The 8,816-nt window shown below is 36.0% G+C and overlaps 1 long non-coding RNA gene across 2 annotated transcripts; it reads left to right on the top strand.

The window, feature by feature from the left end:
* Positions 1-303: 303 nt before the first annotated feature.
* Positions 304-8,375, top strand: LOC149791898 (uncharacterized). 2 transcript variants are annotated; one of them, XR_016423224.1, is made up of 3 exons: positions 304-381; positions 3,599-3,744; positions 7,998-8,375. It is a non-coding gene; the product is annotated as an uncharacterized LOC149791898 (long non-coding RNA). The 2 variants fall into 2 exon arrangements; XR_016423225.1 differs by lacking the exon at positions 304-381 and adding an exon at positions 3,314-3,390.
* Positions 8,376-8,816: the final 441 nt, after the last annotated feature.

The following is an 8,816-nucleotide window of genomic DNA, read 5'->3' as shown; positions in this document are numbered from 1 at the left end:
GAATGGAAGTTACTTCTTTCACGTTAGCATCCTTTTGAATTTCAGCTTGTTTATAACTCTGGTGATTCTAAGCAAACTAAATCAATAAAAGTGATGAATGTGGACATTTCCGTATTGAATGGATTAAATGGTTCAAGACTATTGTATTGGTCATTTGGGAAACACGACTCACAGTACAAAGTGCAAAATGGTAAAATGGCACGGAAGTAAAAAAAAAAAATGATTCATATAGCATTACACTGTTCTGACAGGTTGACAGGCGGAAATTAGTTTCGACCGGCCGGAAGTCAGATCTAATTGATATAAAATCTTGCCACATAATTATGTAATGTAGTTCATTCTGTATTCACACACTGGGAATTTCCTGCTGACTTATCCAGTGTAAGTAACACATTTATTATTATTATTATTATTATTAGTAGTAGTAGTAGTTTATCAGCCTCATCTATTTTTGAGCCAGATGAAATGTATGAGAGCCAGGCACGTATTACTTCATCCCGTCTTCCTGCAACAAGTGTGGAGAATATGGAATATATTTAGCTCAAAGATTCCTCTACCATGTCTGATGTTGTGTCGCAAATTCATATCCTTTCACCTTTGTCTGAAGTTATAACTTTTAACGTTTCTGGCAGATGTAGCATATTCATTTTCTAGGAAATAAGATGCATCAAAAGCTTGTCATGACCGATTTGCGACAAATAAGAGAACTTTCATATATCGTAGAATGGCACTAGCATGCTGATTGTTAGAGTATTAAAGGTTGTCTTAATAACCATCCTGGAATATTTTCACTAAACGTAGCTCGTATGTGTATTTTAATAGCATCTGAGACAAGTGAACTTATGTCTGAGGTATTTGGTTTAAAGAGAAATATCGTGTAAAAGTTTTTTGCGCTGCATTATTTTATGAACATGACGAATCAGGTTCAGATTTATGCCACATTTTGTACGTGAGATTTACGCGAGATTATCTGTGATTTGACTTTCATACATTTTAATATAGAATCATATGGGGAATAATATTTTTATCTCCGCAAATTAGGGCTCCAGAATATGTACCAAAATGTAATCGGTAATGACTTGAACTAATATAGATATGTGAGATGGAGACGTTTCAATTATCCAATTTCATTATTGTTTATGAACAAATGTGTGTTTATTATTATCTAATGTTGATAATTTTAATTCCTCAGTCACGGCCCAAAAGGCATTACTAAGCAACGAACCAAACAAAACTGTCAGTTATTGACATGAGCTGTACGAAGATGTATTGCCGTGTAAAAAGAGACCGTTAACAACCCGTTTCCCTTATAACAAGAGACCACTTCTTTATTTTGCCTATCTCGTTTACGATAAAGAAACAAAACCGATGTGAACAAAAAAGAAATCTAAGCAGATTTAAGAAGTGCTTAAATTTTTAAAGGATGTTGAAAATGACTCTGCAATCGTGACCGTAGTTTTAGACTTTTTTCAAAATGTATTTAGTTAGAAACTTTAATAAAATAAAGATCATAAATCCCAGTTCTCACATTGCAAAGAGATGTGTGAAATAAAGTGTGTGCATTTTATTTGGTACCATGTGGACATTGCTACCTACCTTTACACTAAAAAAATCAAAACAGAAAGAAGCCAAACCATCAATGTTACAAGTCTAGTTTGAAGAAACAAATATTGTACAAGTTTCAAATGGATAAAATTTTAAAAGTACCAATAACGAGAACACTCTTAGGTTAATATCGAAATTGACTAAAAATTAGTTTAAACAAAATAAGCAATGTATGCAGGAATTGAAGCTCTTCATTAAGTAAGCAGTGTATATATGGATTATACCTAAGTTTAGTAGAGGTCGGACGGCACAGCTGGTAAAGTAAATCACTCAAACATTTGTAATGTGCCACTTACTGAATGCGTCTGTATGCCGGCCCATATATACAGGTGGACTGAAATAGATCCTAGTAATGTGCACATCAACATGGAGCATGTTTCTTTTTTAAATGAATTTATCTAATGCAATGCAATAGTTCTTCTAGTACATACTGCAATTTCCGCCTGATTCACAAATGCTATACATACAACTTTAAACAGAAACTCTGGATCAGCCCGTAGCCAACAGCCAGTACACAACAGCCATAGCCATCAGCCAATAGCCATCAGCCACTAGCCATCAGCAGTGTAAGTGTAATCAGTGTGATTATTGTTTATATCCATGAAATGCTGATCACTGCCATCTCACCTCTGTTCGTGTGAGTTCGAGTTTCGGGTTCGCCCAATGTGAGTATGTGATAAAACTGCCAGTAGCTTCCCGTTGGTTGGAGGTTCCTCCCAGAGTTTTCTTAGGTTCTTCTTCCACCGATCATACTGGCCGACATGTATACTTTGTCTTGCGGTGAAAATGGTGTTAAACGTAAAACATCAACACCATTATACAAATGAAACCTTCAGTAATATCTTAATAACATTTCAGAAGCAAGGAATACAGTCAATAATTCAAAACAGGTCACCAATAGTATTTCATAAAGGATTACGTTTGGATTTCCACCTCAGTCAAATGAACAGCACCTCAAAATTATCGGATGCAAACACTTTCTGAAACTGCATAGAATCAATGAGAAAATAGCGGGAAAATTGGTGCACAATATAGGCTCAGTATTATAATGACAGCTGTCAAATTGTGGTCATGAACTCAAAGACTAAACAAAATATCGTGTTATTATTATTATTATTATTGTCATCATCATCATTATTATTACTGTTATTATTTTATTATTATTAGTATTATTATTGTTATTATTATTATTATTATTATTGAAAGTATGTTGTGCGTAGAGTGCATGACAATGACTTTCAAATCTGATACATACGCATCCACATAATGGAAACAACATGAACCTCAGATAACTGACACACGAAGTGATTAAGTAACAGACAGGCTGTTAACGTAACAGTAATATGTGATTAAAATCATTTGTCTTGCCATCCTCTCCGATCTAGCGTTTGTCGATTTACCAGTTTCTTTTCAAAGTTGTATGCATAACATTTGTGAATCAGATATAATTTTTAGTATGTACTCAGTGAGCATACAAATTCTTTCGAATATAAACTATTTCATTCAATTTAATAAATACAGGGATTTTAAGAGGAAATATGGTCTATAAGGATGTGTACTTCACGAGAGTTTCTGTTTAAAGTTATATGTAAAACAATTCTGAATCAGGCGGAATTAGTAGCATGTACTCTTATCACCATACACATTCTGTGGAAAATGAACTCTTGAACTGCACTGAATAAATGTATACATTTAAAAAAGAAACATGCTCCATGTTGATGTGTACATTACTAGGATATATTTCAGACCACCTGTTATCTATGGGCCGGCATACAGACGCATACAGTAAGTGGCACATTACATATATATTGGAGTAATTTACCTTACTAGCCGTGACGTCCAATGGGACCTCCGCTATAAAGAAACTCGGTTTTGGGTATTCAAGTCAACATATGTGTTGTGTACTAGTACTTATTAATACTCTCTCTCTCTCTCTCTCTCTCTCTCTCTCCATAATTTGATTTGCGGTCCTAAATTTAATGGAGTTTTCTAGTTTCTTTTCTTCAGAAGATCGCCCAGTCATGAAGTTTCAGAACTTCTTCCTGATGGTAGCAATTGTCGGCTACTTTTCCTCCGCTCTTATGGTCACGGGATTAGGGGTCGGATATACAGATCATGACAGCATCTTAACCCTGTTTTGTAAGCTTTGCACTTAATTTAATTAAATAATAATAATACTTATACTACTATTATTATTATTATTATTATTATTATTATATCTGTGTGTGTGTGTGTGTGTGTGTGTGTGTGTGTTGTTACGTCTCTGCGGTATTAAACAAACAGAAAAGAGTTAATGACAAAATGGATATTAAGCAAAAGCTTCTTACGAATCCCGAGTTGGAAATTTAAATATGCAGTCTGCATTTAAGAATAATATATATGCTATATATAGGTGACTATACTCGAATTGGCATTAAGTAAAAATATTGTATTATATATGTATAATGGAGAGAGAGAGAGGGGTATATTAATGAACTAATAACACTGAAGCGTTGAAAACATGTCAGCGATATAACACTGAAGCTTTGAAAACATGTCAGCGATATAACACTGAAGCGTTGAAAACATGTCAGCGATATAACACTGAAGCGTTAAAAACATGTCAGCGATATAACACTGAAGCGTTGAAAACATGTCAGCGATTTAAAATTCAGCGGCATCATATATGCTTCCTTGACACTTTCATTCAGAGAGAGAGAGAGAGAGAGAGAGAGAGAGAGAGAGAGAGCAAAATGTGTGAAAGAATTTTGTTGTTGTAGCATGTAAACAAATAAGTTACCTTTTGTGTTGATCTTATGTATATTTACACACTGATTCATATTACAAATTAAACATTATCTCAAATAAGCAACAGTAATTCTTTTTTTTAAACATTTGTTTCACTAAATTTTGAGAGTAGGTTATAAGCTGGATTATTTAAATATTTTGGCTATAATATCGTGAAGAATTTCTAAATGATTCTGCATGATTTGCATCTTCTGCCAATCTATTTCACCAAGTGTGTTCTATATGTATGAGGATGGCTGTGCAATTTGTCTCATCTAGTTAACGTTCAGTAAGCAATTCTTTGCAAAGTCATCTCTAAGAATCGGGGGGGGGGGTATGTGGTGTCCAATCTGGAAAGCATTCCATATTCTGCTTGATTTAGTTATTGAATGAAAGATTAAATAAGGTGCTGCAATCCTTTTTTGCGAACGCAACGTTGGATTTGGGCAATTTGAACTTGAGTATGATTTTAGTGTCGACGATGTTGCTAGAATACAGGATGAAGGCCCTTACGTACTTTTCAATAAAAATTCATTAAATATCCCACATATATTCATGTGATATTTATTTTCGTTTTGTTTTTTGTTTGCTTCTCTTCCCTTCATTTTAACAAATGTCTGTGTTTTCAAGATTTGGTCATACTTGATGTGCATGAATACATGGTTTCATAATGAGGTACTCATTAGCTGAATTCAGTTTTGTATAAATCAAGTGTACGTTAGTAATTGAGATTGTGACATTCTGATAAATAGAATGTCAAAAAAAAAAGTTTATTGCGTGATAATATTCAGAAAATTCCCTTTAAAATAGGTAACACTGGTCTACAGCCAAAATGCTTCCGAGATAAATGTAGTCAAACTTTACCAATTCTGGATCACTGACAACGAAAATGGTACTTAAAACTGCTGATTGGTTCTGGTTTTAAAGATACGATACTGGGTCATTATATACGACCACTGACTTGGGAATGGCGGAGCATAAGTGAGTTATAAAGGGAAGAGATCTCAGTTTAAACCCGAAATGACACCAAAAAAAGAATATTTGACTGGATCTATGAGTAAATATATATGACTGGGTTTGGACAGTACTTGCTTTTTAGGCAAAACAATGAATGATGCACTCTGAAGCTGGTATACGTGATACATGGTATGAATTGCATCATGCTATTCGTAGACGTCATGGATGATGCAATCATAACTAAACTTACATCACTCTGCTGAACAAATTCCTTTATATCAGCTCTAGAAATGATACAGTGTCGTGCTCGCTTATTTGTCAGTGTTTGATTTTGCAAAGGGACACATTTCTGTTTAGCCAAAGTGAGGAGAGATGCCTCGTACTTGCCTGAACACTGCAGATAACGTCTGCTATGTTTTGTGCTGATGTGACGTTTGCATCATAAAAGCGCAGTACACACACTATGGTTAAGAAAGCCTATCACCTTTATTTGGGCTGCAAAATTGGAAACCAGGACAAGAGGTAGGCCCCACACACATGCTGCAAAACTTGTCAAACAAATCGTCCCCAGTGGTTGAACAGGAAAAGAAAATCAATGCCTTTTGCAGTGTCAATGATTTGGAAAGAGCCAACAGATCATATCAGCAATTGTTATTTCTGCATGATGCCTCCAGTTGGGAAAGTTGTGTCAAAGAAGAAAAAGTGGATTATGCATTATCCAAAACACTCCATCAGCTATAAGCCCAGTACCCCATGGAGAAGGACTGCCGGTTCCTGATGCACCAGAATTATTCTCACTTGAGTCAGTCGAGGAAGAGGAAAAGATTAAAACTTCTTGACTTGAACCATCAATGTCGCATGACCCATATTTTCTCCCATCCTCCTCCTCTGAACCACACCTCATGACGCAAGGTAAACTGAATGACCTTGTCAGGGATTTGGATCTATCCAAGAGTAAGGCAGAACGCTTAGGCTCCCGACTACATCAGTGGAATCTCCTGGCAGGTGATATTAGGGTTCCCATGTTCCGTGACCGGCAAAAGGGTTTTGTCCCATTCTTCTTCACTGAAGGTGATATTGTGTCATGCAACAGCATCGATTGTGTGATGGCAGCCCTCAACATCGTTCATGATTCAGATTAAGGGAGACTGTTCATTAATTCATCGAAGACGAGTCTTACATCTGTTTTGCTGCATAATGACAACGTTTTGCCATCAATTCCTGTTAGTCATTCTGTCCATATGAAGGAAACTTATGGAAACATAAAGCATCTTTTGAGGTGCAAAAATTATGACAAATATCAGTGGCAGCTTTGTGGCGATTTGAAGGTTCTTGCTGTCTTGCTTTGTGTGCAGACTGAATACACAATGTAATGCTGTTTTCTCTGCGAATGGAATAGTCGTATGATATATTCCCACTACATCAATAGAGATTGGCGATTCTGACAGTCATTGGAACCTGGGAGGAAAAGTGTTCAGCATCCACCACTTGTTGAATCAAAGAAGTATTTGTTACCACCCTTACACTTAAAGGTGGCTTTGATGGATAACTTTGTCAAGGCCATAGGCAAACACAAGCAGCTTTCAAGTTCCTCCTTTGAAAATGTACAAGGTTAAGTGAAGCTAAGATAAGGGAAGGTGTCTATGTTGGTCCTCAGATTCGTGAACTTCAAGATGATGCATTTGACCGTGCAATGCGTGGCAGGGAAAAGACGTAATGGAAAGCCTTCCGCTTAGTGGCAACAAATTTTCTTTGAAACAAGGCCGGCAACTACAGGAAGTTGGTGGAAAACCTCCCCATGCATACAAATGCTTGGTTGCAACATGTCACTAAAGATAATTTTTTTTTGTACTCTCATCTTGATTTTTTCCCCCACCGAACTGCGGAGCAGTGGGCAACGATCACGGCGAGCGATTTCACCAGGACATTGAAACAACGAGGAAACGCTGTCAGGGCAAATGGAACCCGTCAGTGCTTGCAGACTATTGCTGGACAGTGAAAAGATATGCTCCATTTAATGAATACAATACACAAGCCAAGAAGCAACGAGTATTCATTGAATAAGGACTAAACTATGTACTTATATATGCATAATGGATTTTTCCTTTTGTTTCATAATACATTTTATTTATATAACCCTAGGTTTACAATTTATGATTAAAACTCTACTATCTACACCATATAGACAGCTGTAAAATGTAAAAAATTAAACATATTGAATATAATAGCTAATCAGTTGTTTTAATTGTCATATTTGAATTCAGAACATCAATAATAATAATAAATATCACATTTTATTTCTAAAGCAGACGACTTCTAAAACATTGTAGACCAGTGTTAGGTCTTGGGATAAACTGTACGATGCGTATTGAGCTTCTCGACGTTTATATTCGTTGGAAAGAATTAGTTATCAAATATGCAAGACTTTTGGCTGAATTCAAAATAAACATTGCATGCTCCGAATTTGCTAAATGCATTCTGTTCCATCTCTCTGCAACTGCCAGCATCTCTTCAGCATAATTCAGCACAAATGGCCTCTGAGGTAATAGGATTGTGCGGATATTGTTCAATTAATCAGGTCTTAACGAAAGAAAAAAATAGAACGCTTACTAGAGTGATTACATGCAGATACTAAAACTGAAATCTAGTGTTTCATTTTTATTTTGCAGTCCTCTTTCTACTAGTATTTCCCCTCCTAAAGCAAGACACAATTGTCGCAGCTCTGGAATCGGACATCCAGTTCTACAACAGGGTTATATGTGCAACGTCTCAAGACCGGAACTGCTTGGCGTGTTTTCCGCCTGTCACAAGACCAGACTGTACGGTTAACAGAAACTGCGCATGGGACGAAGTGAATGTTATCTGCTACCCTGCTGAACAGTAAACCAGTTTTTCTAATGTTGTTTTGGAATAGGAAACGATCAACCAAGGCAAGCAGGAAACATAATGTACTTCAAAACCTTTAAGCACAGCGGACTAGACGCATGTTTGTATCAACTCGCATTTGTACATTACTTCATTAATTAATAACAAATGCAAAATCGTAATCGTCGTTTGGATTTTCTTTTCTTCCTTTTCCTAACATTTGTTCTATTTCCTTTGTGATAACCGTGACAGATGTACCTTTTCGACCACACACATTAGTGCCAAAGAAATTTTACCGTCTCAGCAGGTGAATACATTTCAAAACTAATATCAATAAAAGGTATGCTTATTTTATTGAGCACTATTCCATGTGTATGCATTTGTATAGCAATGAGTGCACTTATTTTTCTGTTCCGATCAGTTGATTTGGTCTACTAAAGTTCACTTTAGGTGAAATGACCAATTATTTGTTTTATAAATTATCCCTTCCGCTGTGGTATTTCTATTTTTTCGCGATCATTCACGCTTTGGCGCTTTCTTTAAACGTAGCCTTAACTTTGGAAAAATATCATGTACACAGATTCACAGATTCACGAAATTACATCTGTTCTTAAATACGTGTT

Source organism: Sinohyriopsis cumingii, chromosome 9 (genome assembly GCF_028554795.1).
Source record: "Sinohyriopsis cumingii isolate HCF-2022 chromosome 9, ASM2855479v2, whole genome shotgun sequence".
In the NCBI taxonomy this organism is placed as follows: domain Eukaryota; kingdom Metazoa; phylum Mollusca; class Bivalvia; order Unionida; family Unionidae; genus Sinohyriopsis; species Sinohyriopsis cumingii.
This window is presented reverse-complemented; position numbering and strand designations above follow the sequence as displayed.